Here is a 13,187-nt window from a genome sequence, read left to right on the forward strand (position 1 = left end):
GTGGAAATTACTTTATTTCTCTCAGTCTGACATTATCGTGATGAAAGTGATGTCTGTTTTCACACATAGTGGTAGCCTGTTAATAGGAACTTGCATGCATTGAACATTTACTATGGGCCAAGCATCATTAAACACTTTTCATGCATTATCTCAAGTACTTTTTGCAAACTTCTGAGATATTAATGCTTTTAACATGACATTTCAGATGAAATATCTTGCACAAAGATTTTTTAGTAATTAACACAAGCAAAGCAATGCCAAAGGTTAAATCCAAGTTCACACTTCAGTGCAACTCGGTCACCACTGTACCAGATTGCCTTGCCATACCAGTCTTCATACATGATTTTTTTTCTTGTTCCTTCCAAAGCACTCATATATAGTTAGTTTTGTTTGCCTTGCTATGTTTCACAAAATAGTAGGGTGTGAATTATTATTATACTCTTCACTGGACCCTGATGATTAACTTTCTAAACTTACTTTTTGACAATCCTCATAAAATTGTCACATGATTTAATCAATCTCCCAAGAAATTTGGAAAAATAGAGAAATTGCCAATATATACTTTAAAAAACTTAAACTGCTAACAGATTTACAATGCCTTTTTTGCTATTTTACCATTTTGAGTCCTTGCTTATACCAAGCCAAATACCTTTCTAATGAAACTTTGGTCTTATGGGTTTTCCCAACCTTCCTGCAATATAAGCTAGCTTTCTTTATTTTTTAACCTTAAAACTGACATTAGCTGGGACTGACTCAGTTTTGTATCTTTACTGACAAATCTATATTAACAACAACATCAATACTGTTATTAAACCTGTACTATGGGAATAATTTGTAATCATGCCAAAATTAATAACATTGTGTATCACCCAGAGAGACTCTCAGGGAGGAAAGTGAAATGGTTATTAACTTGGGTTATTATTGCAGTATTATGGACATTTAAATAGGCTATAATTCTGGAAATTTAAAGGTCAGTTTGATTTATTCAATTTAGTTCATCATATGTTTGGAAAACTAATTAAAATCACAAACAACATAGATATAACATTTTTGATGGCAAGTCAGAGCCTGAATTCTGAGACACAGCAGGGAGCCAACTCACTGGGCATGGAGGACACTCCTTGTGGATGAAAGGGACTCATTCTCCCATTCCTGAAATTGGGTCTAGGAAGGCAAGTTGGGAGGGAGCCTCTTTTTCTAGATGTATAAGCTTCGTCTTCATGGATTTCTTAAATCAAAGCACTATACCTGAAATCCCCATATGACTATAAGATTGGCACTAGAGATACTGAAGTACTGCCTTTTAAAATATTTAAAGATCTAAAAGACTTCTCTCTTCAACTGCCTTTTCAGTGTCTCACGTTTGCTCTCACTGGAAAGCATTTTTTTGTTTGTTTTTTTGAGACAGAGTCTCACTCTGTTGCCAAGCTGGAGTGCAGTGGCATGATCTCGGCTCACTGCAGTCTCTGCCTCCCAGGTTCAAGCCATTTTTGTGCCTCAGCCTCCTCAGCAGCTGAGACTACAGGTGCCCACCACCGTGCCTGGCTAATTTTTGTATTTTTAGTAGAGACGGGGTTTTGCCATGTTGGTCAGGCTGGTCTCGAACTCCTGGCCTCAAGTGACCTGCCCACCTCCACCTTCCAAAGTGCTGAGATTACAGGCATGAGCCACGGCAACCGGCCCAAAATCATTTGTTTTGTTTTAAATAATTACTGTCTGGAGAAGAATGAGGTGGTAAATGCCTTTGAAAGGTAATATCTTGAGTTGTGTTCATTTTATAACAAAGTTTTATAGGGCGAGGAAGTAGTATAGGACAGTGAAGCCTGAAAATACAAGGAATAAAAGAAAGATGGATGCAAGAACTTGAAAGTGAGACAGTACTAAAAAAAAAAAATGCAATAAATGGATCATGCCAAAGTAAACTGGGGAAGAAAAAAGGGAGTATTTTTTTCCAACTTCTATTAAAATGGAACATTACACATGCCTCTTTTTCATGTAGTATCTAGCCATAGTCTGAGGGAGAAAAATTCAGACATGGCTATTAGTATCAATGGCATAAAGAAATATGGGAGATGAAATACCAGTATAATTAAAGGGCAATACATAAAGAAAATGTGAACCAGGTCTTTGGACCATCTTAATGGATATGACTGGAAGGAAATGAAATAATAGATTGGAGACCAACTTTCAAGGTACCCTCAACATTTAGCTGCCTTACATGACTGTAATTATCAAGCTATATCTTATAGCCAAATGGCTTCCAAAGAGTCCTTAAATTATTGGGATGACAACTTTATGATCCCCAAAGCAGAAACTTCAGCCATTGGAGTATCTACTTTAGGTTGACTGCCTGGTGACAAGAAGGGACTGATGGAGGGTAGGAAAAATGAAAGAAAGGGAACAGTGAGCTACTAACCATTGGGCCAGGTTGATAAGTCTGTTAACTGTAGACATGGTATCTCTAGACATTTTCCAGGAGAATTTTCCTGGCTAAGTATAAGAATACTACGAAAATAAACTCATAGCTGCTTTCTAAGGAGCTATCATGTGTTCTGTATGGTGTGATTGTAAGACTTCTATGTATTTATGAAACGTTCCTTTTAACCCACCTAAAATTTTAATGCATCCAGCATGTGAGTAGAAAGGATAGTGTAAAATATGACACATTCTTAAATTTAGAGCTTGTAACTTAATAGAAAAAAAATAACTACATAGAAATATTAGAAAGTAAGACCAGGTTTTCTTTAATACAATTTTGCATTCCATATATTCAGAAGTATAAATATGGGGGTACAAACCATATTGTTATGGACAAAGGATGTTATAACTTATCTGATGTCAACTGGAAAGGGTAAAGTAGGAAACACAGTGAAAATAAGCATTTACTCTATTTTAAATCATCTCACATATGAAGTAATGTTAGTCATATTCATAACTGACAATTAAATGAAAGATTATAGGAGGGAATAATCTATAAATTATACTGAAGATATATAAAAAATAAAAGTAAATGAGAATATTTTGGGGAAAACAACCTCATATCCAAGAAAATCCAAACCTCAGTTGCTATCTACAACTATAAATAGAAAGATAGACGAGATGAATAGTTACTCAGTTTTTTACCACACTTGTGTTCTTGCAATGCACATATTATCATGTCAGGTACTATCTGCCTGCCTTTTAGAACTTAGGATGTAAGGAACTTATGTCAAGTTGTTAAAAGCACAAGAATAAAGGGAACTGCATAATGCTGACACGCCAAAAGACTGAAGAAAAAAGCAAAGTTGGGCACCAAAAGAAGGATGAAATTATTGTGAACTACGTTCGCCAGATAGGAATTCATAATGGAAAAGAGTTTTGAGATGGGCTTTGATGGATAATTAGGATTAAGGCAAGTCAAGGGAGTATGCTCACTAGAAAGGTATTTTGCACTGACAATTTGTGAGATTCCATAGCACAGGATTTCACCTGCATATTTCTGATATACCAGATACTAAGTATCACAGTGTGAGGTTGTCTATTGCAATATAGAATTTCTTGTAGCTACCCCCAAAATGTGATTCATACTGACATAATGCCCTTTGATTTACCTGTTACTATTACCTATCTTCAGCCATTATCTACTTTGGCTTTGCTTTCAGTATAGACAAGTCAAAATTTACATGGATTAGGACTAACGCTATACATATGGGAAACATTGTCACCCTAACATGGACTACCAATGTTACAGATTTGAAGTGGATAAGGGTATTGGAAGTCATATCAAGTTGTACTGGCAAGCTTGTTACTTTAAACTTAGTCTCTATTCCTTTTGATTTTTAAGGCTATGAAACGTGTTTTCCTCTAAGTGGGCTGTTTAAGAAAAAGAAGTACTGTCACCTTTTCACTCTGAACTTGCTCTGGGGTAAAGCAATTGCCTTCTTCAATCCCATCAGTACAGGACATTACAAAAGTAGTTGCTTAAGAAATATCTGTTATGTAAATAAATATCATGTTAAGCCAATGTTTTCTCCTCTAAATTGATGCATTCACCCATAAGCATAAATTGAACAGATGAGCAAGTGAAGAAAATTGAGAAATTGAACAGTTTATGAGTTTTTATCATAGGTCTATTTCCAAATCAAGGGATTTTTATTTTATGATAATGTTACTAGGATGTTCATAGCATTGAGAACTCATGTTTCTATATCACAGATTGAGGATATATTGAAGAATATCTGCTAAATGTAGATTTCCTCAAAATGGTAGAAAATATATTAAAATGAACATGTGTCCATGGGGAAAGCAAGAAAACAGGGTTTTCTGTGAAAGGAAAAGTATGCAATACTAATGAAAGAGAGTCATAGGACCACACTTGGTGGGAAACTAGAGCTAAGGACATACTTAAGAAATTCTCCTGTAGTGATTGGGAGTTACATATAAGATGATTTATGCCCAGAAGTGGTAACAGCTAGAAAGGGGAGGCCAGATGGAAGCACCTGCTGATTTATCAGGTGGAGTATCTCAGTCAAGTAACCTGGCTGATCAAACTCTCAGCATTCACCCAACCTAGGGCTAAGTATCACTTTTGAAGAGATTTGCCTCCAGCTAGACCGGAAAGTACAGGATCTCGTGTTGAAGAGAAAGGCAATTCTCTGATTTGGTGGTGATGCCTAGGTGCAGTGAAAAGCATCCATGCTTGGAATAGCCACTGGTGAGGAATCTTACTTATTAGACTATTACACTATCACAGTTGGTGTACCATTGTCTCTAACACTTAGATTTCTCATTATCCTATCCTCACATAGAGCAGTGGCAACGACTACCAACTTTTACAAAGTGGACTTCACAAAGAGATGCGGCACACTTTCACCCAAATCCATTTTGTGCCCTTCTTTATCCTCTACGGTGTTCCTAGAAGTTGACCAAAATAAAATGCATTACCCAGCCTTCCCTGACCCCAGGATTCTTGCTGGGCCCAGCCATTGAAAGAAAGTAGTAGGGGAGGAGAGGGCTGAAAGAGAGGTTGAGGTGTCTGTCTCTTTTTAATCCCTCAGTTTGATGAAGCTGTCAGTGGCTATATTCCTCCAGGGCTCTAACTCCTGTGGATGATGCATCTCAATTTTTCCAGCTTCTAGTGACTCCAGTTTCTCTCTTTGATCCTTCAGGCATAGAGAGATGATTTCTACTGTCTCTTGTCCTGGGCTGTTTCACTGTTACCTGGTGATACCTGACCTTGCCCACACTTCTGTAAATTTCCTTTTAAACTGTACTGTCTTTTCCTATAGGGACCCTAACCAATAGAATTATCACTACCAGGAATACTACACCCCTTCATACTCTAAAATACTGAAACTCTGAGATAGAATTACTCATATTTTTGAATAACATACATAATCTCCATGAAGACACTGATAATCTATGATTATAGTTATTAAAATTATCCCTGGTGATGATATGGAGTAAATTACAGATGGAGGGCAAAGTAAAGAGAGATTGAGTGATTGAGGCACTTAATTGCTACAGTGATAATGGTGATTACGTATGATGGGGTGGTGGGGCAACTGCTTCAACTGCACTAAAGGGCCTACAGAAAAATATTTTTAAAAAGAAGCTTAAGGATTTAACCTCTTAACTCAAGGCATAAAGAATCGGAAAGACTTTAAGGTGGCATTAAGGGAATCCCTCCTTTTAACTACCAAGAAGGCATGGATGAAAATCCAAAGACTTGAGATATGCATGGACACATTTCAGAGTTGCAACAGACATCACATAAAGTTTGTATGCTAAGTAAGGGTATTGGCTAGCGAAGAGTATGATCTGGAATCTGGCATGAAGAAATTTGGGTAGACAAAGATGAAATCTGAGAATTTTGAATGCTCATATCCCTCTCGAAGTTCTTCTCATAATCTGAGTAATCCAGTCTTCTTATGGGAAAAAAAAGAAAATTGAAAAAATTGTGAAATCACTAGAAGCAGTTGACTTACACATAGACACCCTTTCTCATAGCCCTCCAGTACCACTTTTCATTGCTTCTAGCACTGTAAGAAGGTAAATTCCAAACATGGAAGTAAAACAATATTCTGGGAAGATGTAATAAATGCATTAGAAGAGTTGCAGGATCTTTCAAATTGGATTCCAAAAGGGTAGATCAGGCCAAATTTATTCAGATAGGAGGCACACCCTTAGGAGTCCTCATTTACTGTATAGTTCAAGTACCTGAGAGTGTTGTTAACTGCTACTGAGTTGCTTACTTAAAGCCTTCATTCAACAATGTTCCATAGTCATTTTGGTTGAGGTGTCAGACTTGGGGATGTATGCAGGAAAGAATCTGAAGGCTTAAGGAGATGGGATACTGGAATGGAATTTCTCATTTGTCCTTTGAGGTGGTGTTTTAAATCAAGCATTTGATGATTCCAAATTGTGCTATTATGTTTTTATGTGACATTTCCTGTTAGAGTATACATTGGTAAAGGTCTTGAGTGGAAACAAAGGACATACTCAAAAAGGGTTTTAACTGAAAAGAAAGCTAATAAAGAGACCTTTTAAAGGCATGTGGAAAGAGTTAAGGAAATCAGAAAAGAATGATGAGAAATCAGCAACCGTAGGAAGAAATTACTACTCAAAGCCTGAAAAGCCAATAAGAGAAAATGGTTTGCCTTGTCTCTGAAGATGAGAAAAGTCAAGGGACAGCCTTTAGGAGCTGCAGCCATGGAAGCTACAGCCAGGGAAGAATTGTAGCAAAGCAAGCAAGGAATGGGGAAATAAATACCTCTACTTCTCTCCTCCTACACTCTAGTCTTTTGATAATACCTCCCCATACACAGAAGCTGGGTCCAAGCATCCTGAGTGACTGAGCCCATAGAGGTGAGCCTCACAGGTATACAGTAGCAGAGAGAAAGGTAAAGACTGTATCTGGGGAATACTGAGAATAACCAGAACAATCTGCTACCTTTGCCATTCAGATCAAGACTTTTTTTGACACTCATGTGATTTATCAACCCAGTTTTTTTGTCCAATAAAAATCTATACACTTAGAAATTAAGCAGCTAAAATCTGTAAGCCCATGCATGCACACACAAAAACACAGACACACGTTTAAATAACACACTGTAGAGTCAATGAAAACGGAAATAACTATTCATAATGAATGATGTGTGCACAACATATCGAAACCAGTAGGAAGCAGGTAAAAGAATACCTGAAGAAAATCTGAAGGCTCAAATTAATTTACCGGAAAGAAAATGATGAAATCAGGGGAAAATAAAAATGCTAATATTTTCAGATAATGTGCTTATCACTTTGAAAAAGTAATACAACTAAAAGGCAAAATTTACTTTTAAGTAAGTTCAGCAATTTATTTATTTATTTAAAAAAATTTTTTTTGAGATGGAGTCTCACTCTGTTGCCCAGGCTGGGGAGCAATGGTACAATCTCAGCTCACTGCAGCCTCTGTCTCCCAGGTTTAAGAGATTCTCCTGCGTCAGCCTCCTTGAGTAGCTGGGATTACAGGTGTGTGCCACCACACCTGGGTAATTTTTGTATTTTTAGTAGAGATGGTGTTTTGCTGTGTTGCCCAGGCTGGTCTCAAACACCTGGGCTGAAGTGATCCACCCACCTTGGCCTACCAAAGTGCTGAGATTACAGGTGCAGTGTTTATATATATGATAAACTTTAAATATTAGTGAAAATTTAACAATACCAGCAATAATCAACTAGAAATTCTAAGTAAAAAATAAAGTACAGTTCACAATGGCAACAAAACTACAATGTATCTAAGAGTTTACTTAACAAAAAAAAATAAGATTTCTTATTAAAAAGTTTAGCATGTAGAAGTGCACAGAAGATAATTTGAATAAAGAAAGCCCATCTTGGATGGGGTGAGTAACTATTATACACATGTAAATTATCTCTCATTTTAGTCTACAGTTACAATGTGATTCTATAAAAACATACAGTTAGATTTATTAAACTTCCTGAGCTTTAATATGAAATTTATATAGAATAATAAAAATCTAGAAAGAAGTAAGTGTATTTGTTGAAAAAATCCTGAAGTTGACAGGAAAGGGTGAAAAATCATTAGAAATTAAGATGTAATATAAAGTTATAATAAAATGATAAAACAAAACAATATAGGTTTGTTATAAGGAATAAAAAATAGGCCAGTAAAGTATCATGAGTAAAACAGATATTGATTCAGATGTATTTGAGAGTATTATATATAATAAAGGTAGCACCACAAATTAATGGGGGGAAAACAAATTCTTAGACAATTCTGGAAAATGATTTACTTTATGAATAAAACTGGATTTGTACTTTACATACAATTTTGGATCCTAGTTTAAAATTCTACATATAAAAATAAAAGTATCAAGCCATTAGAAAAGTGTAAGATCACAATGCTTCTGTGATGTATGGTTGACAGATACTTCAAAAATAAAAATATAAAAGCACAAACCATAAGGGATTGAAAGATATAGCAATATAAAGGATAATATGTATGACAAAGTGGAGTTTATTCTAGGAATATGTTGGCTTAACATTCAAAAATCAAACAAATCAACCTTAATGGAACAAAAGAGATTAAAAACATATGATCTTCTTAGTAGACACAGAAAGATATTTGATAAAGTTCAACATACGCTCATGTTAAAAAAGGAAAAAAAAACTCTCAGCAAATTAGGATTGGAAGGAAGATCCCTCAATCTGATAATATCTACAGATAATATCACATTTAATAGTTAAAAACTGAACAATATACCCCCAGGATAGGAAACAAGGCAAAGTTGTTTGCTTTCACCCCTTGAATTTTACATTTTATAAAAAGTGCTAATCAGTGCAATAAGGTATGAAAAAGAAAGAAAAGGCATGCCTATTTGAAATAAAAAGTAAAGCTGTTTTATTTGCAGATAATAATGTGTAAATTCCTAGACAATTTACCAAAACCTAATAAAGGAATTTAGCCAGGTTGCAGGACACCAACTCACTCTAAAAATCAACTAGATTTCTATATTTTTGAAATGACCTATTGGAAAATAAAATTAATAATTACTATTTACTATAGCATTAAAAACAAGTAGTTAAGTATAGATTTAACAAAATATGAGTAAAACCAATACACTAAGAAGTACACAGCATTATTAGTGTTCAGGGTAATTCAAATTAAAATCGCAGTGAGATTCCAAAACATACCTACTCAGTGTAATAAAACTTAAAACTCCAATCAGGTCCTGGCAATGCTATAGGGAAAATAATATCCTCTGTCTTTGTCAGCAGAAGTGTAAAGTGATTAAACTACTTTGGAAAACATTCTAGTAGTTTCTAATAAACGTGCATTTTATTCATACATTAAAAGGTGTTTATAAAAAAATGATAAATTCTTTTTTATAAAAAGATGTATAAAATGCTCAGTCCCTTCATATTTTCTGCTGATTGTTTATGTTCTCTTAAAATTTACATTAAAAATTATGCATATTTATGGTGTACAACATGATGTTTTGAAATATGTTTATATGATGGAATATGTTTATATGAAGTCAAGCTAATTAGCATATGCATTACCTCATATACTTATTTTTGTGATGAGAACACAAAATCCACTCAGTAATTTTCGAGTATATATTACATTGTTATTAATTATAGTTACTATGCTGTAAATAGATCCCTTAAACTGTATTGCTCCTGTCTAACTGAAATTCTGTATCCTTTGACCAATATGTCTCTAACCCTGCCTGTGGTAACCACCATTCTACTCTGCGTCTATGAGTTTGTTTGTTTTTTAGTTTCCACATTAAAAAACTATGTGAGAATGCAGTATTTGTCTTTCTGTGCCTCACTAATTCCACTTAACGTAATGTCCTCCAGGTTCATTCATTTTGTGGAAAATGACAAGATTTCCTTCTTTTCAGAGAATGAATAGAATTTCGTTTGGTATATGTATAATATTTTCTTTACCTATTCATTCTTTAATGAACACTTAGTTTTTTTCATATTTTGGCTACTGTGAATAATCTGCAATGAACATGAGAGTGGAGATATCTCTTTATTATTGTGATTTCATTTCCTTAGGATATATATCCAGTAGTGAGATTATTGGATCATATGATATTGAGAAAACTGGATATCTATATACAGATGGATGAAATTAGATCCTTATCTCACACCATATATAAAAAGCAACTCAAAATGGATTAAACTCCTAAATGCAAAATATGAAACTGTAATGCAACTAGAAGAAAACATGAGAGAAAAACTCCATGGCATTGGTCTAAGCAATGAGTTTTTGGATGTGAACCCAAAGGCACAAGCAACAAAAGCAAAGATAGATGAATGGGATTACATAAAACTAAAGATCTCTGTACAGCAAAGAAAACAAACAGTAAGAAAGACAACCTATGGAATAGGAGAAAATATTTGCAGACCATACATCTGATAAGGAGTTAATATCCACAATATATAAGGAAGTCAAATTGCAAGAATATAAATAGGAGAAGAATCTGAATAGAAATTTTTCAAAAGACACACAAATGGCCAAGAGGTAAAAGAAAAAATGTTCAGCACCGCTAATCATCATAGAAGTGTCAATTAGACCACAGTGAGATATCACCTCACACCTGTTAGAATGTCTAATTATCAAAAATTCAAAAGATAACAAGAATTGGCAAGGATGGGGAGAAAGGGAAACCCTTGAACACTGTTAGTCAGTATAAATTAGTACAGTCATTATAAGAAAGAGTATAGAGATTCCACAAAAAAAAGAATATAACTACTATAATAACTAAAAACTGAAAACCAAAATGTTAATCACATGAATAAACAAAAGTGGCATATTTATAAAAAAGAAACAAACCACTGATTATTGAAACAACATAGTCAAATCTGTTATTCTAAGTGAAAGAAGGTTGACAAAAAATAGTACATCCTGTATGATTCTTCATTTATAAACTCCTAGGACAAGCAAAACGAATCTACAGTGAGAGAATGCTCAACAGGAAGTTGCCTGAAGTAGGAAATGGTGAATGACTGCACAGGGACACAAAGGAACCTCTTGTGTTGATGTCTATGTCTTGATTGTGGTGATGATTACACATGTTTATACATTTGTCAGATCTTACTGAAGTGTACAATAGAACAAACACATTTTATTGTATTTAAGTTAGACTTACATAAAATTGATTTAAAAAATAAAAAATCATAAACAATCCTAAAGGAGAAATGATTAATTTGTTTAAATTAAAATTAGTTTTCCATTCAATGAAGGACATCATAGGCAAAAATAAAGAGCAAGTGACACAATGGGGAAGATATTTACAATATTTGAAACTAACCATAGATTAATATCTAGAATATGCAAAAGACTCTTGCAAATCAATTAGAAAAAGTCAGAAACTTAAATACAAAATGGACAAAGGACATAAACAGAAAATTTATAGATCCAGTAATCCAAATGACTGAAATACATATCAAAGGATACTCAAATCCATCAGAAAACTGTGAATGTAAAGTAAACACAAAATATAAGATACATTTTGTACCTACTAGAGCCTGGAGAAATGAGTAAAGTTGGATAATCCTAAGCATAGGGTGATAAATGACATGGACATACAGGAACTCTCCTGAACATTTACTGAGCACGTGGATTGGCAAAACCATGCTGGAGAGTCATTTGTGGCTTGTAGGGTATGTGGCCTTCAGAGACCAAGAGAGGTAAATTAGGCTTTCCTGCTAAGAATATGTGTTTTCTCATATCTACTTGTGTATTACCAGTGGTTTTTGCTCTATGCTGTGTACATGAAGAATAAAAACCATTAAAGGTTTTACACATTCAATTCTTTATATTTCAATCATTAAAAAGTACCTTTTTCTACCTCCTGTACTTCTCTTTGCCTTAAATTCAAACCTGCCTAACATGAGGAATGGATATCTGCTATGTTATCCTTTTTACTAACCTAGTTTGCCTTTATTCATATTTTATTCTCATCAGTTCCAAGCCACTTTTTTGTACGTGTTTGTCATTCAACAGGGTTTTGGGTTTTATTTTATGATCCCTACCACCTGTTTCTTTTTATGAATTGGAGTGTTTCACCTGCTTAGAAGTTTACTTTATTAAGAATGACTGATCTATTTAGCCCATGATCTGTCATTTATCTTATAAAACCTATTTTTATGGCTTTAATTCTGTTTTTTTATGCACTCTTTGCTGTGTGTTTCTTCACAGAAAGAGCAAAATTCTTCCAGGGACACAAAAGGTGACTTGAAAACATAGAGAGGCATTCTTGAACAGAACCACTCACAATCATAAGCATGGAAATTTTCCTAAGTTAAGCTAAAAATTAACATGATCGTAATGAAAGTACAACCTGATATTTAAATGAAGTGGCTTTTTAATTTGCATGGAAACATAAAGTAATAAAAATCATTGAGAAACTTTCCACAAAAAAGGAGTAAGATTTCTAATAAATGTACCCTGCCACGGCCCATGGCTGCCAATCCCCTGGTTTTGTTCTCCAGAGGCAACCAATTTTAGCTGTTTTAAGGCCTATCTCTAATAAGCTCTCAATCTCAAAGAGCACACATTTACTACTTTATCAATTGTAGACATTATCAAATCATTTTCTGCTATTATGGGTGGAGATTTAGTTCTTTTTTCCTGCCTTCCTCCAGTCTTTCATCCTCCCCCACGTGGTTACATAACTGTGGTTTTGCACCTCAGTAAAGGCTGGCTGTGTTATCTGTACTTTGTTCAACATTGTTTGCAGCAGAGTCACTTAGTGTGTCTTGGTCACATTTTTGGAGAGGGTATACATTTGTTGTAATTGGAGTTTCTAATGAACATTGTTTTGTCCCTACTGAAATGTTTTCCTTCCAATGATTTCCTCATAAAAATCAAGATCTTCACTACATAGTTATTATGTTAATTACCACTTTTTTTCCCCCCAAGCACCTCTGCTTCTGGAAACCCCTGTCCTAGGCTCTATCCTGGCCTAGATCTTCCCTAGGCCTGCCTGCAATCCTTTCAGCCTAATTTATGTCTTAAATGGTCTCCTGGGTTGGGTCCAGTTTCCTCCTTTGCTCCCTGGTTTTATTGGAGCTACAATTTTGCTTTAGGCTTCTTGTTATATATGCTAAAGAGATCTCACATACCAGTATTGGACGTTTTTATCTCTTGGGATACAGAATTTCTTCAGACAACTTTTTTCTAATTTTCT

This window comes from Pan troglodytes, chromosome 17, assembly GCF_028858775.2.
Source record: "Pan troglodytes isolate AG18354 chromosome 17, NHGRI_mPanTro3-v2.0_pri, whole genome shotgun sequence".
Lineage (NCBI taxonomy): Eukaryota > Metazoa > Chordata > Mammalia > Primates > Hominidae > Pan > Pan troglodytes.